We start from the raw sequence: 27,885 nt of genomic DNA on the forward strand, positions 1-27,885 counted from the left end.
ACAGACTGGTTTCCTTCAAGGACATGCAGGTGATGTTGAAGACCATAGGAACAAGAGAGCATCACATGTTAAAAAAAATTCATCACTTGTTTGGGTATGGAACCAGGCATTTTTTCCTTTGGAAGTGTTGCAAGTGTTTCAATGACGGATTAACTCAATTCAGCTCTTGTTCAATGAAAAGAAACCTAGATATTTGCAAAACTAGTGTCTATTGTAGGCTATAAATTCGTAAGAAAGATGAGGAATGAATCCCCTTTGCTCCTGGCTAATATGTGCATTTTCAAAGAAATGAATGCTGTTAATCCTGCACCTTTGCTAATGAATCAGCCATTGGGAGCTCAGTTTTCAAAATACAAAACAAAAAATGCCACAGTTGCCTTCTCTTTATTGCCCTTCTGAATTTTGAGCAAATCTGAGACAAGTTTTCTAGCTTTTTTATTCACCAAAATGGCTGGAAATATGGAACAAAACTTGATTCTTTAATGTGACCAGCACCCAGGCTGGCATTTGTGCCTGTGCCCATGTCCACTGCAGCACCATGGTCCCAGTTTGCACTGATGTAAACCCATCTCATCTTTCCCCTCTGGAGTGCCCTGGCTGCCCCAGTGCTGCTGCTGCCTGGAGGGGAGGCAGCAGGCGAGGAGGTGGGGTAGGAGCTGCTCTCATGTTTTCTTTCAGTAAGGAAGAAAGTGAGGCTAAAAACAAAATCCAAGATTCCCATTTCCTTTTTTTAACACTTACTCTGGATGAAAAGTTCTGCATGTTGAAGAGGTAGAATGAAAATCACAAGACTTGGCAAGGCCAAGGTAATTTCTTCTCAAATTTGGCCTATGCTTCAAGTTTTTGAAGAATAACTTTTATCAGTCTTCCCAAGAGAGTACTTCTAAACAAATAAATGTTTTTCCACTGATGTTTACAATCAGAAGGGGCAGCCAGAAAATTTGAAACCAATGAAAAATAAATCGGGCAGTCAGTGTCTTTGCCAATAGGGAAGTAGAAGAAAATAAACAGCATCTGTTATGGAAATATCTTTTATTTGAAAGGTGTTGTCCAGTCCAGACTCTCAAAGACTATTAGCACCAGTGTTGAGGACTCCTGGCTTATATCTTTAATTTGTGTTTGAACTTGTTCACATGCATCTAAGCATTGAGAAATGGCCAGTTTCACAAACAAAGCCTTTTATTCATAGCTATACAGGGTTCATATTGCAGTTCTGTGTACAGATAATTACTTTGTGTTTCCTGACATTATCATTTCTCATGTTTGCTAATAGTTGCCATTGCTAGTTGTTTGCTAACAATTAATGTCTTTCTGGGGCCTTTACCTCTAGTGCAGGCTGTTGCTTTCTCTGTAATCACCATTGGTTCAGCAAAGCATGTATATTCTAATTTTGAGCATATGGACCAGCTGTTGACTCCAGGGGTCTGCCTTTAACTTCGAGTAGGTCTGTGTGGTTTACTGGGTCATGGCCTAATCAGGAAGTGATCTCCAACATAAGCAGTCCTGAATAATTAATATATATCATTTGAAGATCAAAAAAAAAAAAGTGTGAATCCACCCAGTTAGATCTTTGGGGCTGCAGCTCGGCAGTACTGGTGCCCATAGCTGTCTGAGATACGATGTTCAGCTCGCTGCAGGATCAGCTCTGTGTACGAGTGTTTGCTGACTGGGCAGTCTATCACAGGTATGGACGTGAGAACTTCTCTTCAGACTTGGAGCTTGTCCCAGAAAGATTCATGAGGACAACAGGGAGGCATTAATCTCAGTGAACAGAGTCAGTCTGGTAAAACTAGATCACGCTCCTGGTTAGCTATTCTGTTCACCGCTCAGCCCAGTGGCATTCAACATGTGCAATCACAACGTGAGATTCAAACAGGCATTTGTGTTGTTATAAGAGTCCCTCTTACCTTCAAAGTGCCTTACAAACATTACTAGCTCGCAAGATCTTTGAGGTATAGGAAGCTTGTTTTTACAGACTGTGGAACTGTTTCTCTTCGTATGTTTCAGGACAGGGGAGATCCCTTTTAGCCTTGTTGCAATGAAGAGGATGCCATTTTGTATTATTTGCAATTGATTATTGTTTTCTAGGGGTTTTTTATTTGGACAAAACTTACCAAGACAACACGGAAAATTCAGAGATCTCATCTCTGCTAAGTCACGGGTCCACATTTTAAAGTGCATTTTAAGATATAAATTTAACATCCCTCATATTGTGTGAGGTAATGTTTGTTTTCACATCAGTCAAAGTTTAGGATGTTACATCTTTACATCTTGTTTTGGGGCTGCTGTGTAGCTGTCATTCTCCCTTTTGGTGCCCAAAGGCACCCTGTCATATGGTGGTAACCTCAGCAAAGGAGGGTACAGACAAACCACGATGTGCTCAAGCAACATCAAGAAAACAGCTGCAGTGCTCTGTATGATGGAAGACTTAGCTGGTAAGCCAGTACAGGCTCCCTGGTGCTCAGGGGGTCTCCAGAGCAAAGGCTGTTGTCCCCAGGCAGAGCTCCCACCAGCCAATGCACAGGGAATGTGAATCCTGTGTGATCATGGTGCTGAAAGGAGGTGGTAAATCCTGTGGAGCCAGAGGGGAGCTGCGGTTTGGAAGTAAATACAGAAATACTTTCCTCCATTACTAAATGTACTTCATATAGCAGCCCATTTACTTTAAAAGCAATAGGCATCTGTTCAAAGACCTCCCCTTCCCTGGTCTGTTGATTTTCCATCACTGCAGTCAAAGTACTGCACCTTCCTGCCCGTAGAGAGGAAAAAGACAGTGAGAAGGGGAGATTGCTGGAATCACTCTTCTCCAACTGCTTCTTTCAAATGTGGTGTTTGACTTTGTCGGTGGGGAGGAGGATAGTTCTGGGAGTACAACAACCCATCAGAAAATCCTGTCAGAAGTTTTCCACCAAAACTCATCAAGTTTCCCCACCAGCCTGTAGGAGGGTCTGGCAGACACGTAACACAGATGATTCCTAGCTCAAAGGTCATAATACTGGCAAATAGGAATTTTGAAGTTAATCAGAGCATCTTGGTTTATGACCCAACCATGGACTTCAAATGCATGCAAAAAATCATAAAAACCTCCCTTTGCTGGCAGTGATTCCTCAACTGCTTTAGAAATGTCTCTACTCTGCATACTTATCTACTATATCTTGGATAAGACTTTTGTCTTATCACCTTGCCTTACATGGTGTGCAAGCAGGAGACCTGCATCTTCAGGAAAACTAGTATTTTTGTCCTTCTAAGGACATGGGAGAAATTTAAGTGCATCTTTGTGTCTTGTGGCTGAGCACTTAGTGATTAGGCACTTAATTAGAAGCTTAACTTTCATTTAAAACCAATACATTTGTGTGTTGTACTGTGGCTGGCTTGATAAGATGGCTTCACTTATCAACCTGAGCTCCCTGGACCATTGTTGATTGTATGTGGCGGTGTTAACCAAGTGTGCTATATAGAACACAAGTTTTGAGTTAAGTTTTGATGGAGCTTTCTGCTCTGTAAGAACACTTGGGTAGCAGTAAGTACAGTTTAATCTCAATTTGTTCTCACTGTGCCATAAACTGATCAGACATGTTCATCAACTATCCAACACTCAGAAAACATCACTGCAAGGGAAAGCAGTTTTGCATAACTCTGAAAGGTTAATTTGGTAAGAGCCTAGACACCAGATTCTCAGCTCTCCCCCTATTTCTGCATGCTTCTCTGCCGTGCTGAGCTGTGGATAGTACTGGGGGAGAAACTACTTCAGCAGGCCATTCTGCAGAATCACCATTAGTTATTGAAGAAGGGCAGACATGAGCTGCTTCCACATTTTGTGTGTTTTTTTTCTTCATAGCTAAAAGTTTGTGAATGGTCTCCTTGTCCTCTCCAGGAGCATTACAGGAATCTCTCCTACTGACCAGCAGTTGAAGATCACTCTGTAGAGCCAAAAGTGGGATACTGACAGCCTTGAGTAGTACAGGTTTATTAGACTAGCCGTACAACAATACTCTGAAAATTCCTTTCAACAGGAACAACTTTTTGTGGTCTAGATTATATTGCTGACAGAATATTCAGAGCTCTTGGTCAGTTGGGAAATTATTAAGATTTCTTTTAAAGGTGTGGTTTTTATTGGTTGCTAACAAATGAAATACAGATGCAAGACTGCTTGAGCTATAAATATGGCCTCAATCATTCCTAACATTTCAACATCATACTGTGCAAAACGGCCTCCACTTAAGTCATTTCCAAATGGCTGAACTTCACATTTTTCTTCTGTTATTGTCATCAGCCTCACCAGATGTCATAATCAAGGAAGAGCCACTAATGAGAAGCTGCTGGTAAATTTGGCATGTCTCAGTCACTTCCATGTGAATACCTGGGGAACAGCCTGTGCATCTACAACTGCCAACGTGAATGAAAAAACTAAGAATGAGAGTGTGGATGTTAGCTGCTCTTTCGAACTGCTCTGTATAATCAAAATAAATAGCTGTCAGTGTAAAGGCAACAACCTGACTCATGAGCAAGGTGAACCTTTCCATACTTGTGGTTCCACAATTACACACTACAACTGGAGACAGTTGTCTTTTGCACCAAACTAAACATGCTGAGCAGTGACTACTTTATAACCCAACCTCAGTCTGTTATTTTAAGATATTATTCATACTACTCTGGTACATTGTAGGCTGATATAAATATCTTGCTGCTTCAGTAGATCTCTTATCTTTTAAGATGATATATATCAAGAGGGCAAAGAACCATCAATTTGAATTGTTCTCTTCCTGTAAATGATGCGGTCACTGGCTATCTTTCCTTCATTAACTCTTTCTTCTTATACAGAGCAGGCATTTTCCAGCTATTTGCATGGCTAAACACGTTGGTCTACGTATTTCCTCACGCAGATTTTCTCACTGATTGAATATGAGAAAACCAGTGGAGACACAGAAAGAAAATGTGTGCAACATAATTCTCTTGATGTATATTTTCATCCCAGCTGCTCTTATAATAGAGATGATGTCTGAGAGCATTTTGGACACAACAGACTGTGACCTTCATTGAACAATGGCCCATCCCCAATACACAGAGCTAAACTTCCTCAGACTAAGGATTGTCCTCAGCCTCCCTCCAATGTGCAAGTTCCCTTTATGTGGATCTTCATAATGGAACAAGCCAAGATCCAGGTCTGAACACCCAAATATCTTGGACAAAAATATAACTTCAGGGCCCCTTGTGGCTGCCCTTTACGATTGTACGGAGAAGTAGTTGTAAAGCTGAAACCTGTTTGCGAACAGTTTGTTGAATCAGAAGCTAAGTTACCATCTGGTCCCTTTGTGCAGCTTTCCCTTTTTGCTGTTTTGCAAGTTCTTGCATGTGGGAAGATTTACATTGTTTATGGAGAGTGATTTTTGAGCCTGTGGCCGACATTTATTTAGCCAAGAAATAGATTTTGGTTTGCTGTTTAACTTCGAAACAAAGGTAATGTATTAAAGTCGAGGTCACGCAGTCAGTGATCAAAAAATCATGCTATGTGCCCCAAATGACCAGGCACAAAGCCGAAGCAGTAAATTACACTGGATAGATGTGTGTTAAGAGTAGTTTGGGAATCACTTGGTGCTCCTGTCCCTTGGGAAAAGTTGGGGTCTACTAAATGAAGAGAGGGATAAATTACCACAATCTACCTAGAGGAAATTTGTAAACAGAGGGGCTGGAAAAAAATATGTTGAAAAATTGTTCACTAGTTCTAATTATTTAACTAACAGGGTATGGATACTTCGGTAGTGAAGATGATGATTGGATATGTGTGTTAGAGAAGGCTGGATTGAATCCAGACCTCTAGGATGATTTTCTGTGACAGTTTGGTTAATTATAAGAACCACATGAAAAAAAGGCACATAAACTTCATCCTGTTCTGTTTAAAAATTTTCCCCAGAGCATAAGTCCTTCTTTAAAGGTTACCCTCTGATATGTAACACATCCCGTGTTGTTTTACTAAGCTATGACTCTATAATAAGTGTTTGAAATTTACAGCTTCAGTTAGTCATAGACTTGAGAAGTGTTTATTTTTTCTCAGTTGTTCTTGCTATGTAATGAATGTAACTCACTGAGTACTCTCAAACTCTACCCCTGGACTCTGGCAGTCTTGTTCTTTCTAAGAAATAGCACATTAGCTACAGCACACTGGTAACATGAGTGAGGTCTTTCTGCCTATTACAGAATAATAATTTGCAGACTGAGGAGATGAGGCTAGAACCGAAGTCACACAAGGTCATTTCTGGCTGAATTGAAAATAAAACCCATGTTTTAAAGGCAACTTAGGAAAATTGCAGCCACTTATCCATATTGGTTTACAGAAAGAGTCTGTCTGCCTATTTGGATGTGGTGGTTGCAAAATGGGGGGTTCCTTTTCCATAAGTAACTAATTTGTTTCGGTGAGTTAAAATTCCCTATTTGGATAAAGGTCTGTGACTGCTGGCAGTGATTGCGATCAGTACCATGTTGCAAACAGCTCAGTGTTTCTTGCAGGCACAATAGGAGCTGCTGTGCATGAAGGATTCTGGATCTTCTTCAGACTTTAGAAGGATTTGTTTGTCTTTTGAGGAATACTGAATGTGCTTTGTGGGACAAGGAAATGACATAATTAATGCATGAGGTATGTTCAATAAATGACTAATACAGCAATTAAATTCCAATTAAAACTATGCCTCTGTTCATCAAGACTGATTAGCAATGTTTACTGCAGAGTATTTTATTTAATGCTTCCATCATGTTCTAAACAATAGCTGCATAGCACATATGTAAAGATTTGTTTCAAAAAAGTCTTGGTAGTCTTTTGCTACGTAGAAAAACTAAGGTGCTGTGCCCTTGCCTCCTGCTGCCCCTGGGTGAGTACTCATTCTGTCTGCGGTGGTCACAGGACGGGCTCCTCCAGTTGCTGCCCCGGGCAAGCAGTGGTTTCCCCTGGGCAGGCTGGTGCAATGCTGCAGGTTACAGACCCAGCAGTGCTGCCTACAGACTGCACTGCTGCTGCTGTAAGAGCTGGTTTTCGGTTGCTGGTATCTTTGCCAACCTTTTGCTGTTTGAGCTGAAGCTTTTTTTGCTGGTGCCTGTTTCAGACCAATGTGTACATTTTTCTTAATTTAAGAAAAATAATATAGGTTTGGTTTGATTTGATTTTTTTAGGTAGTTTAGGGGAAGTTTGCAGTTCTGCCTGTGTTCAAGGGTGGCAGGTCACTGGTTCATTTTTACTGGCATTAGCTGGGAGGTATTTTATTCTCCTTTTTTGTTGTTTTTCCTTTGATATTCTCAGTCTGGGCTGGACTTTCTCACTGGTGAGTCAGCCTCTTTTCTGTCTGTTTCCCCACAGCATTACCTTATATGCTTCCCTTGCAGCCCCTGGAGGCTGGCAGGGCTGTCAAACAGCGTGGAGCGCTGAGGCAGGAGTGTTTGAATTCCCCTGTCAGTCCGAATTGCCATCACAAGGAGAGCTGGGCTCAGGGCCTCTGTTTCTAATGTATCTACAGCTCACGTGCCCCATGCATGAATGTTGCTCAAAAGTGCCCAGTGCCCCAGTCCTCAGCTGCAGCAGCCACCGACGGTGTGGACAAGACTGTTGAGAGGGTTTTCAGCCTTTGCTATTGGGCCAAATTTGGTGGTCTGTGTCTAGCAATGTTCTTGCAAGGGGTAAGGATGAAAATACATCCTGCCTTTTTTACACTGCAAAATGCTGTGGGAGAGCTGCCCTGGACCTGCTGAGGCAGTAGTCACCTGGCTTGTCAGGATGACCCAAGAGGCACCAGATCAACTGCTGATGCCTTTGCCGGCTGCTAAGCTGACACAAAGCACCATGTGCAGGTGGGTCCTCTCCACGGACTCTGTCTGGTATCTCCTTACACTGGCACCATGCAGGTTTACACGAAGGGTAAAGCAAACTGTAGATAGCCTTCAGTGAAGCCCTTTCAGAAGCGGAGTGAGTGGGCTATGAGTGCGACCCCCTGAAAATGCAATGGAGGCTTCATATATTTACCGTGTGTCCAGACCCTCTGCTCTCTACAGCCTCCCCACCTCATCTGCCTTTGTAGTGATGTCGGGCAGAAAAAGTGACCAGGGTATTTTCACTGCACTATCTCCACCGTGTTTCTTATAAAAGCTTGAAACTGCCTGCTTGGGGTTTGGCAGCAGCCTGGACTCACAACTACTGGCTACACAGGCTATGGGACGTATGGACCTGGATCATGGGATCTACCAGGAATTCAGGGCTCTGGGAGTATTCTCACAGGCTGTATTTTAGTGTAAATTATTTCCCTCTGAAAATATTTTTTTTCAGGGCTTTACTGGTCCAGAAAATGTGGCCCTTAGGAGGTGGAGGCTGCTTCAGGCTAAAATTTAAATCTTTCTCATTCCCCCCAAATCATTTGGTACCCAGCTGGGGGGTGCTGCAGGGAGGATGCAATCCCCTTGCTCAGGAGCTGACTAGGATTTCTCTTCATTCAGCAGAACGGAAAAGGAAAATAGAGAATGGTGCGTTAGGGACTTATATGCTGTTGTGCAAACAATTGCTCGGCATCAGAGCAAAGCCAAGTAATCCCACCAGTGCTCATTCACAATCAGCAAGCAGGAGGGTCAGGTTCATTACGTGGGGGATTCTGCTCAAGTGCAGGCTCCAATCCAGCATGGTGATGTCAAGAAAGAGTGAAGGCAACGTAATCAGCTCTGAGTGTAAAAGTTACAGTCCGTTAGAGGAGGGAGCTCGTATCCTACAATGAGTGAAGTGAGACTGGAGCTGAAGTAAGGGGGAAATCGGAGGTGGAGGATTTTCTGGCTTTTGAGGTTTTATGAACCTTGCAAACTGTTTTATGGGTTCACAAAGCTAGCTGTGTCTGTGAATAATTTTTTTTTGTAATTTAAACCCTTTTCTTTCCAGGGCCATCCAGGTTAACAATAAAAAGAATGTCAAGCAACGAATTAAAGTTGAATCTGTTCTGCAAAGAGTAGAACATCCCACCGGATTTAGCTGAGCCATAGAAAATGCACGTGCTACCTTTATTCACTGGATGAGGTACTGGCCACTCATGTTGGCTGTGATTTGTTTCTAGCCTCATCCTTATTTTCAGTAACTTTCACGCTTTTCTGTGTGTTCTTTTTTTCTGTGGTTTCCTAAGGAAACAAAGGTTATGAAATTAATCCATTTGTACATGTATGAGTTTCTTTTGATCTCTCCCATTCAGTGTTTTTACTGTGGCAACTAATTTCATCCAAATTTACCAGAAAGACACAGTTTTCAAAGGTAATTGTGTTCCAATATGTTTTGTCAAAATAAGTGCCTGAAGAGAGGGGCAAGACCTTGTTAATGTTTCGAGCAAGGGGCAAAACTTCAGGGAGCTGAACTCATTAGGCATTATAAACTTACCTCCCACAAAAAAAAAAAAAAAAAAAGGACGGAGAGGGCTCAGGAGAAACACACCATACTGCAACTTCAGGAAAAGCTTGCAACTACCATGAGACTGAAATCCTTAAGAAACTCTGTCGTTAGTTCCTGGAGCTCTCTGGGTTTCTGCTTTGCTGAATGTCTCTGTAAAGCAGTATGTAACCTTATAACATCTGAGAACAAATCAAACTGACAATCCAAGCAGCAGTGAAACTAGATCCGTCTGTTTGTTATTCCATGGCTAGTCATGAGAGAAACGTGGAGCTTGTTTCACAAATTGAAACATCCCAAATTATCAACAGGCCTGTGACCACTATGTGTTCTTGTTTTTTATTGGTGGTTACTGAAGCCAAGCAGGACCAGACCAAGTCTTTTACTTCATCTCTGCTTGGCTGGAAATGTTTCTGTGGTCTGATTGTGCTCCTAGAAATATCAGACTTGCCTTTGCATCGGAGGGTGCTGGATCTGGAGGCAATGTTTTGTGAGTTGATCCCACCACTTGTGGGATGAACTCCCTCTGGAGTCTGCTGCTTGCTCTGGACTCTGAAAGACAGGCATATGTGAAAGGAACAGCGATGTGAATTTTTTGGAGTTAGCTCTGGATAATGTTGTTTTCATGTCCAAATTTCCACACAATCCCTGCAATATCAATAGTAAGTTTAGGAAGGATGTGAAAAAAGTAAAAGATGTAAATATTTTTAAAAAGGGGTGGGGGGAGTGGTTCCCTTCTTGCCAATGTATCTGTCATGCACAAACTGTCAGGTATTCCAAGTGTACGAGTGAGTGTTCCTCCTTCGATCCCTAAAAAGCAGCTTTACCTGCTGACAAGGAAGTACAGTAGCTGGGCTGTGGCAGCAAGTGGTGTATTTCCTCCAGCTTCTCTTGAAAAATTGTCCTGTTTCATCCCTTAAACTCTTGCATTCCTGGCAAACACACTCTTATGGTCATACACCAATGCTGCTACCAGGTAAGTACTTTCATGACTAAAACCCAGGTGCCTAAATGTGTGTTTAGTGAAAGTAACTTCAGAGGTTTTCCACCACACCTTTTCCTGCATTTCCAGCATCTGTCCCACTGGATTGGAGATCACCTCCCATGTGCAGTTCTTTGGGAGAATACAATTGCTTTGGGCAATGCACAGAGGCTCTGCCCTCCTATATCCTGCTATAAAGTGGTGTATGCAGTCAGTCACTGGGGCTTCATAACCAGGTGTCTGACCAGCTTGTAAAAACTGACGTGGCTGTTTATGTAGCTACCACTGTTGGACGTGCTCGCCCAAGGCCATGGTGCTCTGCAGGGTCCTGCCCAGAGAAGGGCCCTGCCTGTGCTAATTCGCAGCCTAAACAGAAACATGCTCGGCAGAGGAAATGGGAGTACCTGTCTCTCTTTGGCCTTTAACCAGTTCTCTTGTACACAGCTAGCTGAAAAATTCAGTGACTCAGGAAAGACTGTGTTGCAGTGTCAAGGCTGCTTTGTCTCATGGGAGTTAGAAATGAAGCCCTCTCCAGAGTTGCTGTTGGCAGTGTTTTACAAATTAAAAGTGCTAAACCTACTGGTGAAGCATTTTGTTTTACGAACCATGAAGCCTGGCTTTGAGGGTCCCTGGCTGTAAATGGTCCCTGGTACCCTCCAACCATCCATCAGCTTGTGTGGGGCTAGGGGTGCTCTGTCCTGATGCTCTCAGAGTCATCTTTGTGCCACCCAGGGCCAAAGGTGCTCCAGGCTGTGGTGTGCTGTGGCCATGTGGCTTTTGCCTTTGGACAGGGGCTGAATCTAGCCCTGAAAACCATAGCAAGGAAAAAAGCCTGGTTTTTGGTGTGAGTTGATTCCTGAGTGAGCCTCTCAGACCCCGGGTAGAGGGACGTCCCCCAAAGCGATTGGTTTCCCATCTGGCTAAGATGGTAGGTAGGCAGTGTTGCAAGCATAGGTCATGTTGTATGCTGTTCTAGCCAAAACTGCAAAAACTAGCTGTCAAATGAGTAAGATCAGGTAGGGAGGGTTTTGCTGTTTCATTGCTCAGGCCATTTTGGGGGAGGGAGGAGGGAAGAAGCTGGGCTTGATCCATTGCAGGCTACCTGCATTCCTTCTCCAGGGCGGGTGCTTCACAGCACAATTCCCCTATACTCCCTTATCAGCAATGGGAAGGTGTTTTATGACTGGGTTGGTGCTGGCTGCTCACCAAGCACCTCTGAGACAGGAATCGTCACTCAAGCTAAATTAAAGAGTGCTTGAGTACATACAGGGAAGGAAAAACAAACTGTCAGGAACTGAATCCAGAACTCCTGACATTCAGAGCTGCCTGGATGACATCAGCCTTTTCCCTCTCCCCTAATCAAGTGCCCCTCTTGCAGATGAAGCCTGGGTTTCCAGAGCTGCCCAAAGGAGTTAGGTGCCCAGCTTCTTTAGACTGAGACACCTAACGTCAGAATTCAGGATTTCTGGGATTTCCTCTCACTGTGTCACTAGTTTTTTGTATGTTCTCGGGCACATCGGTTAACTTGCATTAATTATCTTACTCCATGCAGTAATCCCCTCTCACAGCTCGGTGATGCTGCAGGCTGTGGAGGAGATGTGCAGTTGTTCAAGCTTGGACGTGGCAGGCCAGAGCAGTGTTATTGCTGCAGGCACTAAGTTATCTTCTGACGTGGCAGGGCCATGGGAGCCCTGTTTCAGGCCCCACCTTTGAATCAAGGGGCTGTGCTAGCACAGCGGTGGTGCACAGGCTATGCTATGTTTGCATTGTGAGGTCCCCAAGGGCAGCTGGGGTGAGCTGCTGGGAGGCTGGGGAGAGCCCCAGGGTCCCCATGGGTCACATCATTTGCAGACCAGCCCCATAGCCTACAGCAGGGCAGGGGCTGCCTTCTCTCAGGCACTGTTTTTTGAAGCAGCCCCTAACATGAATATAATATAGGGATTTTGTTTTGTGGGAATCATAATCTACGGCTTCCGCTTTCCTTTGGGATAAGAATGTATGGACCTGGCAAGGAAGTGGCTGATTTGGCAGCTCAGCAAGCCTTGGCTGTGAATGGAAACATATTGCGTGGTCTGCATCTAGGTTTGGGCTGGGAAGGGATGGGGTCTGACCGCGCACCAGGGGTCTGGGAGTGTGGCGGGGCAGACAGGCGTTAATGTGTGGGATACCTGTAGTACTGCAGAGACTCAGACATCTTATATGCTACCTGTTGTAACCCCACTAGAGCTTACGTTTATCCTCTCATGGGAAGGGATGCTGAGTCAAGTTCCCTCAAGCCAGTATTTTGCCTCATCTCACTCTCTGTGCTGTGGAGATGCTACTTGCCAGAAGCAGGTCCGGGTGTATCATGGAAGAAGCATTTTCCTAAGGGGGGAAAAAACTTAAAGCTTTGGTGTGTTTTCCCATAATTTTAAATTTTAGGATAATTGAGAAAAATGTATATTTATAGCATTATGTCAACAATTATTAATATTGTTGCAGAAAACAGTATTTTCTGCCAAAACAAATATTCTCTCAAACATATTTTATTTACCTATGTGTCTGTCAAAATCAGTGACCTGAACAATAACTGCCTGGGCTGAAGGACAGGGAGAGCTGCATGTAGAGAAGGAAGATGTGGGGAGATGTGGATGGTCTATGGAGGGAATTCATTAACATCCCTTGTGAGAGGGCTCTGTGGGTCCCTTCCCAGTTCCATCACCAAAGAGCCTCTGTGGCAGGCAGAGAGGAATCACACCCTCCACCCAAAAATGTCCTGCCTCCAGGCATTTTCTAACTTCAAGCCTTTGAGGCAGTTATTGAAATACTTGTGGCTTTGACGCACTTGTTCCTGATAACCCCCAGTGAACTTCTTTTGTAAACCAGCAGCCCTGACTTTGAACCACAAGAAACACCAGCCAATGTCTGTCTGCAGCATGCAAGTAGCCTGGAAATGGGACACCCCCATGGCTCTGGATGGCTTGTCTAGCTGATTTTCCCTCCTGGAGGAACAAGACCCCTCTGCTGGTGATGGGGGCCCTGCAGCTGTGATGGCTGAAGGGTGATATATTGCTGGAGCACAGATAGGAATTTTATGAACGTTGGCTATCAGGCTTTCTGTGCATTTGCTGAGCAGCTTAATACCACAGGATAAATATCTGGGGACAACATCTATCATCATGACAAACCCTCTCTGAACGCCCCCAGACCCATGCTCTCTGTGAGCAGCATTGGGCTCCTATTACGATTCGTGTCCATGCTCAGCCCCTGATCTGTTTTCAATTTGCTGATAATGCTGTCATTTATTTTTTGGTCCGGGTGCAACTGCAAATCAAGTTGGCTCCCTGCAATCGTCCTGTTCTGTCTCTTCCTTCGGTGATACGCTTCTCTGAGCAGTGTGTTGATCTCACTTGCATACATTTGTGTGCAGTGAAGGAGTGGTATGGACTGGGAGGGAGGATTTTTATTTCTTTCAAGACAGCTTCCCAATTCCCTGCTAATATGGTTGATTATGGTGTTTGCAACGTGCCAAGTCTGGATTCTGAACAGAGCTCAGGCAGCACAAGGATTGAAAGGCCTTTGGCAGGGGAATTGGAAAAGCCTGCCGGAACAATTAAAGCAAGAGCGAAGCAAAGGCAAGGGTCAGACAGGTTTTCTTCATGCACACAGCAGTTGAATGAAATCAGGAATTGACCCCCAGGGACTGGGGCTAGAGGCTGTATTTGCATTCAAGAGCATCTCTCCCCAGGCCAGCTGCAGCAGAGGGGTGCTGTGTCTCACCCTGTTACTTCTTGCAAGAGTCTGAGACCCTCTCGGATTTGAGAGATACAGCGAATGTGCCTGGTATTTCTGCCCCAAGAAGGCTGGGAGTGAGGATGGGTTTAGCAATGGTACTGGGCCCACAGGACATGCTGGGGTGGAGGGAGAAACCAGTATCTTCTGCTACAGGAATGCCCAAGACAAATATCCAAAAGGGTTGTTGCTGGGCTGTGCAGGGAGGAATCCCCCAAGAAGGGGGACTGAGCTATCTGATTGTCACCTGGTTTGGAGTAAAAAAGTTGTGATTTTTCTCTGATAACAGCATGTGCTCTATTTCCCCAGGCTTACAGCACCTTGCAGCTCCTGCTGTCTCTAAGCTTAGACATAAGTTGCTGCTTGCTGCCATGCTTAAGCCTTTGCCAGTACTACTGCTTCCAGCTCCTGCTCTCCTACAGCAGATCTTTGTTTCAGGTTTTTTCCCCAAATTAATTTGCTTGATTTTTCCCCAGTCTGGCTCTTTGCTTGTTCTAGTGTGTTTTAAAATCTCTCTAAATCCACTTGTGTTTTCTCTGTCTCCCCTACTATTGGTAACACCTCTCAATTAAGTTTCATCTGTGAATTTATTTGCTATTTGTTTTTCTTCCCCAAAGGATGCAGTGTTTTTATGGTGACAGAATAAATATATAAGGGTAGATTCCAGGAGCGCAGTGGAGACTAACAAACTTTGTGGAGTGCTTTGGAATATCCCCAGGGCTGGGCAAGAAACCTGGATATTTAGTGATGGCTAATGGGCCTGAATGCTCCAGGGGCAGGGGGTGTCCAAACATTTGAAGACACTTGAATTCCTGTCAGCTCGTTCTTCCAGAGCAGGACTGAATCCAAAAGGATAGTATTTTTTTTTGAAAGAGATTTTAACAAAGATCCTTATTACTGAACTAAGAAACAGGCTGCAAAAATATAAATGTAAGTCACTGTAATAAAGTATTGCAAACATTTTTTCACTCTGCATGTGGCATTGGGAGTCCGACAGCTCTGAGAAGCTTGGTGTTCGGGGCCAAACTACGGTATCTTCCGGGCATAGCGGAAAGTGTGCATTCAAGTTCATTTGCATGTGTGTTATGTATTTATCAGTTTTCATCTGCTAAACAAATACTGATTTGATTTGTGCTCAGCAGCAAAGGAAGGTGCAGGTGGCCCAAGGATGGAATTTTGTCCCTTGTTAAGGTCAATTTAACCTCTCTAAAGCTGAAGAAGCCAGAGGTGTTGAGTTTTTCCTGGGGCTAATGTTAATATGAAAAATCATAGATTCATTACAGTCTTGTAGTGCTGGAATGGGCCTGCAGAGATCTCCTTCATCACTCTGCACTTAGGCAGGGGGATTATTTCTGGACAATGCTTATGGTTGTTTGCCTGACTTATAAAAAACCCTCCCTAGGCAACCTGCTGCAATGTTTAACTATGCTGATAGTCAGAAAGCTTTCTTAATATCCCCTTTAAATCTACCTTGCCTTGAGTAAAACTGATTTTTCTTCTCTTACTCTTAGCGGACATGGAGAGCAATCGATCATCATCTTCCTGACCTTTTAAATGAGAGAAGATTGCTATTACGTCTCTCCTTAGTCTTCTCTTTTGTAGACTAAACAAATGTACTTCCTTCATCTGTTCTTCCTGGGCCATATTTTCTATACCTTGAACATTCTTATTACTGTCCTTTGGACTTTTTCCAGTTCTCTACATCTCTCTTTAATTGTGGTGCCCCAAAAATGAATACAGTATTCCAGAAGAGTGAAATCATGGCTCTTATGTTATATACACATAACACTTGTGATAATACATCTTAGAAAGAAATTCATCTTGTTTGCAATGGCATCACACTGTCAACTCACTGAGTTTATGACTTGATCATTTTATGCTGTGCAGTTGCTTGTTCAGCCAGGATGTAGCTGATCATCCTGTTTCCACACTTGATTTCTCCTTATGATGGTAATGTTTTATACTTGAAGTTACCAAATTTCATGTTGGTTAGTACTAGCTGTCCAATTATCAAGGCCATTTTTAATTCTGATCCTGCCTTTCCAAGGAGCGGCAGCCTCTTTCCATTTGCGATCCGTTGCAGTTTAAAAGTGAGTTCTTTCGGCTGATATTCAGAAAGTTAGGACTGAGATGTTTGTTCAGCGGGGACTAGGAAAATGGTTGAGATTTATAAAGTATTTTTTTTTCCCCCCAACACACTTGTATGTGCTTCTGGTTGTGGTGTCCTTTCATTCTTGAATTATTAAAAAGATTGGCTTTTTTTCAGCTGTGTATTGCAGTTGTACACTAGAGACATCTTGTAAAAAATAAATGAGTACTTGTATCTTAACGCTATTTCCTCAAAGAGTTTTCCTTCCTTTTCTGGTCCCATTAGTAGTAGAGATGTATTGACTTTTCAGGCCCAAAATGAGATCAGTTTTCAATATTATTTCTATTTAGGGAAAAGACTTATTCTTTATTTGAGAAGAAGTTACTGCAAAGGCATTCCTTCAGCTGTAAGAGAAGAGACTTAGGGACCGTGGTCTGTGATAAGAACTCAATCTAGATCTGCAACTTGGCAGTTTTTGTTTCTCTTGCCCACTAAAATTTCATAGGGAGTACTTGCCCCAGGAAAAATCCAGTTCCCTGAAATCCACCCTCCCATGTTTCACCAGATTTCTTCTTGTGCAGCCTCCTAGTATCACTTCCTCCTCCTCTTACTCTCTCTTGGTTCCATATTAATAATGCTTTTTCCTAGGCTGTGCATTTATTTAGCAGATGATAATGGAGTTGACAAAAATAGTGGGGAAGATACTTAACATTAAGTGAAGGAAAAGGGATTTCCTTGTTCTCATCCTTACAAATCACTCACTACAAGCAAACTTGCTCCAGGAGGCTCTGCAAGCATCATGTGCGGCAGACTCCATTCCTGCAGCATACTTCCCTGGCAGCGTGCTGACAGATACTGCTCCGACCAGCAATTCTAGCAAGGTCCCTGTCTGTCCAGCTGTCAGAGGACTACTTGAGTATTTTCAGTAAATCAGCTTTAATAGTCTCACCATTTCATCTGTGTAAGGTCGTTAGTCCCCAGGTAACTATTGAGACAAACTGTAATCACCTCTTGTCTGCTGCACCATAAATCCTTATTTTCACTCACACGTCTGCACTGGAGCAAGTCTGCAGCTTTCCCATGATGTGGTGATCAACTGCTGGATCAGATCATGAGGGAAACAGACAGCTCTCCGGTACTTCTGAGAGAGGATGTCTTTTCTGAAAGCAACACCCTCCCACCTAGATTTTGTCTGCCTAGACATAGGAGTTGCTGGAGAAAGCCCTCTGATTGGGATGTCAGTGTAGTGTAAGGAACAGAACAGTCCCTGGTGGCTTTACTATCTGCAGACCCATTACTCTGACCTGGATCATGAGGGTCTGTATTTAGGGTCTGCAAAGCCTGCTGAAGCCCAGCTTGCTGGCAGCAAGCTCTGGGTTCCCAGCTTTCTGCCATGCCATGGCTGGGGGCGAATGGCTGCTCAGTCGGGGTGGTTCCTGGGGCAGCGTGGAGCCAGAGTGCATCCCCAGCTGCTCTGGGGCAGAGGTGGTTTTCCTAGATTTCCGCTTGCACAACAGTAAAACTGTAGTCTGCCAGGGAGGCATGGTAGTGATTTTTAGCCCCTGGGCTAGGCAACCAGCTGTGAAGGGATACTTAAGCTGCTGTATTTCAGAGGATGGAGGAAGCTTGGTGTACTAGAGGCAGAGGCTGCCCTGTAAATCTAGGAGAGCTACGTGCTGTCAGGGGGCCTGTGTGCTGCTCTCCTCTCTTGACTATTTCCCTTTGTGCAGTTTTTGGGTTCCCAAACATCCTTTCCAGAAGGAAGGACTTGCTTGCTCCTCTGCTGTGGCAATGCAAAAGGAGGTTTCTTGTCTCACCTCTGGGACACACCTGAGTTCTTACACTTTGATAGGTCTTTATTTGCTTTCCTGGTTTGTCCTTATGTGCTGCCTGTGTTCTTGCTTCTCTCTGCAGAGGAAGGGACACTGTCTGCTGCTATGTCTCTGCAGCACTTGGCACACAGGGTTTCCAGCCTGCAACAGGGCCCTAAACCACTACAGTGGCACCAGATTTTCTGCTGAGCTGATGGGATTTCAGCACTCCCCTTCCCCAGGAAAATCCCATATCCTACCTGCAGAGTAGGATATGGCCATTTGGGATGAGGCTCTGGGGAGCAGAGGTGATCCCTCTGTTCAGCTCAAAGGGTTGCAAAGCTGACTGCACCAGTTCCTGCCTGCCTGCTTTGGATCACTCAATGGGCCCACCTGGACATTCCCCAGAAGCACTGACGTGAGCTTTCTGCTTCACCCCAGCTAAGCCAAATAATGTCAGGGGATTTCTGTAGTGATAAGTTTTCTTTCTCTTAATCATTTGTATGAGTACTTTAAAAGCCACGGTGACATGGGTTGGGTGGAGGCCAGATTACTGGGATCCTTGCAGAGCAGCTCCCCTCTGTATGGCACTGCACGGGGAGAACCAAGAGGTGGCAGGAGCAAGGATGGATGGAGCTCAAGCATTTCCTTGCTCCCAGCGTCATTCCTGCCATGAAGCCTTCCCTCCTCCCCCAGGACCATGCTTGGACCATTCTCAGATGATTTGCCTTCCCTTGGATCATTGTCCACAAGTTTTTCTCCATCCTGTGGCTTCTGGAGAGAACTCCTTTGTCCTCGCAGTGAGAGCTGAGGGAGGGAGGCAGCTGAATGAGATGTTCTACCTTGGTTCCCAGAGGGTTTTTTTGTGATACACCCTGGATAAAGCTGATGCTCAGACTTAGTAGGGCAACTCTGGAGAATTGAAAAACACTCTAATTTGGTGGTTGGATATTAGATATTAAATTTGGTGGTAGTCATCTTTATACGATAAAGTTTAGTCTCTGGAGCACAGATGTCCCTCTCTTGCCAGAGGGTCCTCATCTCCACAGCTTTGATTCCTTCTTTCTGGTCCTGTGGATCTTGAAGTTTTCATGCTCTGTCACAGCCTTCAACAGAAATGGCAAGGCCCCCAATTCATCCCTGTATGCATTCATGCTTGTCAGCCTAAGGAGGGTATGGCCACCTCAGCCAGGCTGTGTGACAAGCAAACCAGCCCACTGCTCATCCCAGCTGGAACCACCCATTCACAGGACAAGCTGAACAAACCCACTTTTGTCTCCTAATATGTGAAAGAAGAGCACCCATTAGCGTGAGTGTCTGGTAAACAGAAAGCAAAACTTCTTTCCAGACAACTTCCTCAGTGTGCAAAGCTCACCATCACTCACTCTCACTGTGCTGAGCAAGTGCAGGAAAGACTTTAACAACATTTTTGGACTTGCTATTAAAACAGCAGTCAGTGCACCACATCAGAAAGCCACTGAGCTCACTCCGATCCCTCCACAAAGTTGTATGATGCTGGACAAATTCACCAGAAATCTCAGGGTAGCAAGATGCCTTACCCTCAGGCAAGCCAGAGAGGGCAGAGCTGGGAACACCTGCCCTGGCTACCCTGCAGGTCACAGCTGCCCTCAGTTCTCTCCCTGTGCCAGTACAAACTAGGAACCTCCCTCAAGTGATCCTGTGTGATGTATCTGTAGCTACCTTGGCTGATTCTGCCTTCTCAAACAGCAATGGTGTTTGGTCGTCTGCTGGGCTTGATTGACAAGTGGAAGACAGTGCAGGATGGTGCTACCTTTGTCATTCTTGTGTCCAAGGATGTTTTGGCTCATGCACAGCTGAGAAAGCTTGTGTTGCTCCAGTGACTGAGCTACTCCATTTTGGCTCATCTTCCCCCTTCAAGGGCAGAGCGATGCAGACAGCTCCCTTTCTCTGCCAAGGAACATCCATACTGGGATATTTATGCAAGGAGCAATTGTTATCTGCCCTGCCTAATCGCTGCAAACCACATGCATTCGGAGGCACCTAGGGCTGGGGGAGCCTGTTGTACAAGTCAAGATGAATTAGGAGGATGTCAGGATGATCTCTGTACATAATAAGGAGAAAGAGACAGGCTAGGAAACATTGGACAAATGAAAAAAGGGAGTAATCAAGGAGAAAAGCTAGTTCTGAGCAGGGATACTTGGCTTGGCTGCCTTCCCTGTGGGCTTGTTCCATTAACATTTGGATATTCAGCAAAAGCTGTCTTTGCAGGGGTAAAGAGATAAGCAGAAATGTACTGATGTTTAGTTTAAAAGTAGCAGAGCTCCAGGTTTCAAGTGCTTTCTGGCTGGCTTCCTCCTCCCCTCTCAATGAAATACTCTGGCTTTTCTGTACCAAAATATGTGAGTGAGCCTGTGACATGCCTGGGTTCCTTGTGCACATGTGGTTCTGCTCCCCTCTTCTGATTTCATCCAGATGTCTTTTTATTATTATTATTATTAAACTATGCTGCTATTAATGACTTGGAAGTAGGATTGCTCCTCTGAACAGCAACCGAATGCAAAACTAGCACTGCATTTAGTCTGCAGCGCTGGTTTCTTTCCTCACCTATTTACCAACCTAGTATAAAAAGATGCATTCTCAAAAATAGGATGATATGAAACTCTTCTTGCCTCTCTGAGCTGACACCTGAAGGTTGTTGTTATAGATATACAGAGTGCTCTGTATTGTTATGAAAAGGTCACTAAGCAAAATCCATACAGGTGGGTTGGCTGGATGGTGGGGCCAGGCATGTGAAATCAATGTGTTGATTTTGCTGAGTTGAGGTCAGAGTATTCACCATCTCACAGAAATGAACATTGCCTTTAATTACCCTTCTTGATTTGCAGTATGCACGCAGGAATTTGACTTCACTCAGTGTGCAGAGGTCCATTGCCTGGTCCTCAGCACAAGCAGCAAATATGCTTACGTGTTTCTTCTTAAATATCAGTTTCGCTGACTGCAAAAGGCTGGTGCTGAGTTTATATTGCAAGGTTCAAGAGAGAGACTGAAAGAGGGATTAGCTGTCCCTGAATGTTGTGCTGCAGAAGGAATGCTGCTGGATTCATTGCCTTGCAAAGAAGCCCAAATGGCATCTTTGTCTGAAGTCACAAGGGGAGGACAAATGTAAATGACAATTTAGTTTCATGGGTGAGACCTCTCTGCGTCAGATCTGAGAGAGGTCTGGTGTTTAGCACTGGCTACACTACTATTTTCAAAATTTGGAGATGTATTTAGACACTTAAATTAGTGAGTCTACCATTCAGTTGTATGGAGCATCTGCAATTCCCTTTGACTATCGGCTGGTACGTTGATGTTTGGGGGCCTATGTGACAGTGATCATCTACTGCCAATTGATATGGAGAAACCAAACATGAGCCAAACCTCTAGGAACTGTACTGTGTGGTGCTGTAAGAAGTGGACTTGATGATCCAGCAAGTCCTTTCCAGGCCTGCATTCCTTTGGTTTTGAAACTGGAAACATGAAACAGGGTGATATCTGAGGACCCTATTAGCTTTGGCTTTAAATGGTGGTACATATCTCCTGAGAATCATTCATAACATGAAAAGCCTTTCTTTTTTCCTAATGATAAAACCTAAACACTTTGCTCAACAGTGATTTAATGAGCAGAATATTTCTGTTGTCAGGGTCTGATGCTAATAATAGACAGATGGCTGGCAGTTTGAAAAGCAGTCAACACAAAATTTTTGCTATATAAAACCCAAACCATATTAACTTGAAAAAAAATGAAGTGCTTATTTCAGGATCAGATTGTAAATGAATTGGCAGTAAATACAACCTACTGACAAGATGTGTTTATACTGCAAAAGTCTTGAAAACACATATAGCATAAATTGGTGCATCTGTTGTTAAGTGAATTGTAGACACAGAAAAAAGGAGGTGGGAAGAGGGAGCTTGATGGAGGGTAGGAGCAAAGCAGTGATGGGAAACAGCAGAACCAACAAAAAGGGAGAGGTGAAGATGAAATTTACTGGCTTGTTTCTAAGAGACAGTTCTGCCAAATTTAAAATTAGGTAATAGTTATACTTAATGTTCTGCGTTGTTTTGAAAAAGTCACTAAGAGCAAAGTCCTTACAGGTGCATTGGTTGGCTGGTGGGATCAGGTGCACAATCAAGTAGTGTTAGATGTTCATTGATGTCCCTGCTATCAGAGCAACCAACTCAGCCAGACTGATAACAGTAATGTCCCTAAGTCTGAGCGTTGTGGGAAAGCTGAAGGAGAAGTTACATCTGGAGGTGTTTCTAAATTCTGATGGCCACCCTCGGGTTTGGGTCATTTATAGTCCAGTCCTTTCTCATGGCTAGTTGTCAGTCCTCAGTTCATTCCTGGAAATCCCAAATCCCAGATTTCTCTCCACTGTTATCTCTAGCCTCACAGGCTCTGAGATGTAGGAGCACAGTCTCTGTAGGGAGCCTGGTGAATCCACTGCTCGGGATCTAGACTAGCAGGAATTCCCATGAGAGCAGGAATTCCCTGGCATTTTTCACTGCTGTTTACTGCCTGGAACAAGGCACGAAAAACATGCAGGGTATGTATTATAGCCTTTCTTCAGAGATGTGTCCTGCTATCTAATAGTCATAATAAAGCAGTCCTACATGAGGATAGTTTCATTAAACCATTTTCCAGATAAGCACTGGATAAAGACCCAGCAATGTGAAGATCTGTTCTGTTCTTGCATATGGGAAAAGGACAGGAGCTTTTCATTGCCACAGAAAGCTCAAGGTCTAAAGTATAATACACTGGAAGAACTTCAGGGCTGCTCTTGGGGATAAGAACTATTGACTAGCTCTCACATTAAATTGAATCCCCACACTAGGGAAGGAACAGTGGAAAATATCATATTGGAAAACGCTGCTTGAGACAGAGCAAGAGATACTGATACTTACCTGGATTTATTAAACAAGAAAACAGTCTATGTAATAGCACTGCCTTGCTTGCAACCATATGAAGGGATAGTGAAGAACCAGAAGGAAGATTTAGAAAGACACAAACAAAGCAGCCTATGGAAGAACTGCAAGTAGTCTCTTACAAAGAGTGTTTATGCAGTAGAATATCATTTTTCAGCACCTGTTGAAGAAAAACTTTCCATTTTGCAATTAATAGCAGTGATTAATCCTTAAAAGAAAAATGCTGTCAAATCCAGTCAATGAAAAACAACAAAAAAAAATTTTTAAAAATCAGTGATTCTTTATCCTAGAGAAGATGGAAAGGATCTGTGAGCTTAGTAACATCACTGGAGATCAAGAGCTGCAAAACAATGGCTTGCTATATCTCCTAAAGATTAAATTTTAAAATTAACCTGAGCGTTATGATGGCATGAGATAGATCTACTGAGAACCCTTCAGAAGAGTCACTGAAACTAGTGTAGTTTGGAGGAAGATAGGCAGTCTCTGGCCTGCCAAGCAAAATAGAAAACCTCCAGTTTAACAAGGGAGCTATGATATTTTTCTGCTATTACCTAGTAACCCAGATCAAAGGGTAAGGTAGACTCTGCTAAATCTAGTCCTTTCAGGTTAGCTAGAGTCTCTGCAGACAATTACAAGCTGCCCATTCAGAGACAGCTGGTAGAGCCTACATGTAGCTTACAGTATGGCTTACAGTATTGAGCAGATACTAACAGGACAGTTTGGAGATTTACATACTGCCTTGATCCATGTATCTATTTACATCTATTCTTTGAGCCACAGATCAGTTTTGGCAAGTATTTTCACCTCTAAATGCTTCCACTTTTTTTCTTACAAATGTACAGCACAAAATATTCACAGTAAACTACAAAAATAAGCCCACTGGTAGAGGCATTGCCATCTTGAAGGCAAGTTGTGCAGTAATGCAGTGCATCTGTAAGGCTTCCTTGTGCCCATTTGGATTTCTGGAGTGGTAACGCCACACTGACCATGGCTGGGAACAGGCTTTTCCTCGCTGCTGGACCCTCACATGTTTCCAGAGTTTAGTCATACAGTTCGGAAGTAAAACATAAATTACAGCAGAGGCAGAGAGCAATTGACAGGTATGGGGAAAAGGGAGAAAGGCCCTATTGTGTGAGAAGCAGACAGCTCTGCTGACCTGAAAATATATTATTCTATGGAAGCGCAAACCAGAAGGGCCGCGGAATTTGTTCTCAATTCACCATGAAAACCCAGGGTTGGGGCGACCATCCATTTGATGCGGGTGGTCCTTAATGCATGTCATAATTTACACTTAAGGCATATACAATCCCTTGAAATTCCCTTCTTAGGAGGACCATAAAAATAGTGTTGCCTATGGAGCTTACTGGAGGTTTCTGCAAAGCTCCCCCATTGTCAGACATAAACACATCCTATTATTCTAGCTTAGGTCAGAGTTCAATGACTCCCCAAAGCTTATTTCAGTCCTAAGCTGATCCCACTGCAGTCCGGGTGGGCAAATTAGAAGTGTTTCCAACACAGCTACTTTCCTCTGGCTGCTCCGCTCCACAATCAGAAGCAAACCTGATTCCTCAGGCTGTAGGTTAATGCACAGCTTATCGGTGAAATCACCCTTGCTCATCCTCAGGCTGTTTTCTGAAGGATTTTGCAAGCATTACTGAAGTTTCATCTTCTCTGTATAGGACATGCTAGGACTATCATTAGCCTCATCTTCAAGAACAGGAATCGGAAGTTAAAAGACTTCATGCAGGGAATCCTTGTTAGCACAAGAAATAGATCACAGATGTGCCTTTGCTTGTCTGTTGCCAAGGCAGGGCCTGGCCCCTCGCTGCACCCCGTGGGGCTTGGCCCCCCTCTCAGATGCAGATGTTGGCACTGTGCTGCTGTGCTGGGCACTGCCCTGCTCGGGGCTGGCAGCAGGGCCGGGTGGGCCTGTCCCCCTCCCCTGGGGCACCATCCCCAATCCTGTCTCTGGCAGGGCAGCAGGCAAGCAGTCAGAGCAAACAGCAACGTACGCGGTCTGTGCAATGTGGCAGTTCCCTAGACCGAAGGTATTCCTTGCTGCCTGAATGCCAAATGCACTCTCCAGGGCCATTTGTTTCTTGCTTGTGAGCATGGGAGGCACCTGGCTTGGGGAACTCCCCAGAGGGGTTCCTCAAAAAAAGCCCCCGCTGCCTTTGGGGCCAGTGATCCCAGGGCTGTCAGTGCCCCGGGCAGGGGGGCATGGATGGAGAGTGAGGAAACGAATCGGATGGAGGTGAAGAAGGGTTTGCACTTGGACTAGAGCTGGTGAGAAGGCACTGCATCCCACCCTGGGAAATTAAAGGTTTTACTTTGTACCTCATCTCAGCTGACAGGAGGTAATGCCGTCTCTTTGGACTACACGGCTCGGTGGTACCATGCTCCACGAGAGCAGATGAGAAACATTTTGGCCATAGCTGCAGTTCAGAGACTTCAGAGCCAAATAAAGCAATGAAGGAAAAATAGAGAAAGATCTGACCACAGAATGTAAACAGAATAAAAAATGCTTCTTGTTAGGCATCTTATAATAACTGGACGAGGTGCTGGGGAGAAAACCAACCTATTTGACCTAAAATTGCAATGTGCATCAGTATTTGGTTCTCCTTTTTATTCGTCTGTCTCTCAGAATTAGGCAGTTTGTATCCTTAGATGTGGTCAGCAAAAGGCCACAATGGCAACTCAAACTGAGATACTGGATGGCTGGACCTGGCCCTCAGTGGTATTTTATCTCTGCCAGAGCTTAACAGAAAAAATAACAGGGACAAGAAATGGACATGCACAGACCGTTTCCCTCCTGTGGCCTTCCCGGGGGGTCTTTCCCTGCTAAACTTGTGACCAACAGGCTGCTTCCCCACTCTGAAATATTGGCCGTTCCCTTCACCAGAAGTTTCCTGTGCTGATTGAAATATTAAAAGGGCCAAACAACATAGGGGAAGTTTGTTTATTTGTAGGGTCGCATATTCATGCCTGGTTTGGGTCTGTCCTGCTGAGGAATGTCAGCTATTTTTCTGGAAAGCTGGGGTAGGTTATGGCCCTGGTGGGAAGTGGGGGCTTGTGGTGATGCCTGCAACAGGAGCCAGGCCCAGCTGGCCACAGTGTCCCCATAACACAAACAGGGGTCCATGGGGAAGAGAAACAAGCTGGGAACCAGGCTGTGCCCTCACAAACCTGCTGCTGAAGGGGCTGGATAGCCTGCAGGCCCATGGCCACCGCAGGGGTGAGCGGAGGAGCAGCCCCCACCCTGGGGTCCTTCAGCCACAGCCACAGGAGGTGGTGTACGAGGAGGAAGAGCAAGCCAGCTGCTTGCATCCCGGGGCAATTATTATTAAACCCGGTGTGGCAGTAATTAATGCTCAACCTGGCAGGTGGGCCTCTCTCCGGAAGCCTGGCTGGTGCAGGCTCCTACAGAGCACCTCCTTGTGCCCTTCCTTTGTGGCGAGGAGCGGTGGCTCCCCAACGGCGGCAGCCGCAGCTCGACTGTCACCCGCAGCGTGGGGAACGGCAGCGGTGGCACTGGCATCTGCCGTTAGGAAGCCTTCATCTAGATCTTGGGAAGCATCTGTGCTTCCTGCTGCTGAGGGGTTTCAATGTGGCCATGTCAGGCAACAAATATACAACCAGGCTACAAGCTCCGTACCCGCCACCAGCCTCGCCGGGAGCAGGGAAATGGAGATGCTCGGCATGGACTGGACACTGACCTGTAAAGCCCTTGGGAGCACGGAATGGCTCAGGCAGCAATTTTAATCTCTGTAAGCAGTTGGCACAGCAAGCTATATCAATCTGTTTCAAAGGACGGTTCTTCCCCAGATCCAGAGGAAATACAGGTTTAAAGCATCATCTTTAAACAGACTAGTTAAATAAAATTTAACAGCAGAAACATGCTGTGTGTGTCAAGTTTGTGATGAGCACAGGACCTGGCAAAGATCAATGTCTTCTCATGCCGAAGGCTGTAGGAGCTCTAATAGCTCTTGTAGCTGTTTCCTCCTGAAGCTGTAGAGAGACCAGTTTAGCTCATTGTCCAGTGTAGTTTGTTATTGTGTGGGGTTTAGTACAGAAACAAACTGAGATGAAGGGTTTGCTGTGTTTGGTGCTATGAAGTCGTGGTCTCACTGCAGACTGGATCATGTAGCTGTGCACTGAGAAGTGTGGCTCATTCTGCTGCAAATGGTTCACTTACCTCATGAGTTTGGGGTCCCCTTGTCTGCGTGCTGGCCAGACTCGAGATGCTGAGGATATTGGTTTTGCATATTCTTTTCCATTAGTATTATTTCAACATTCTTTTTTGTTAAGAGTTTCTACAAAAATACATTTTTATTAGAAAATGCTGTGACCCTTCCTAAATTTCTAGTGTTGGATGACATTTGAGTTTGTGTGTGCTTTGCAATCAAAACTGTAAATGTTTCTTAAAGAAAAATAAAAAAAAGGAAAAACCACCCCTAATATTCAAGAGGGGGTGGGTGTTTTCAAACGAAAGATTAGCTGTTGCTTCTGGAAATTAGTTTTCTAACAAACAATTACATTACAGCCATTTTTCATTAAAAAATAATCTGCTGACCAGCTGTAGCACATTCATGTTTTGAGAGAAAGAGGGAGACCTCCACATGCTGCAGTTTGCCTTGGACAGTCAGAAGGTGGGAGGGGAAGCAGTAGTCCAGAGGTTTTCCCGAGTGCTGGTGCAGGCAGCACAAGGAGCAGCAGGCAGATTGGACACAACCCACTGGGCTGACCGTGCACGTGGCCTCACTGAGCAGCTGCATCTACCTCTGGCACCCCAACACGATGCTCCCTGCCCCTGGAAGGCTGCAGGGACACAAACACCGTAGCCGGCAGAGGTGTCTGGTCTACCAGGCTGAAGTCAGGATGTCTCTTC

The sequence above is a fragment of the Grus americana genome, chromosome 7 (assembly GCF_028858705.1).
Source record: "Grus americana isolate bGruAme1 chromosome 7, bGruAme1.mat, whole genome shotgun sequence".
Lineage (NCBI taxonomy): Eukaryota > Metazoa > Chordata > Aves > Gruiformes > Gruidae > Grus > Grus americana.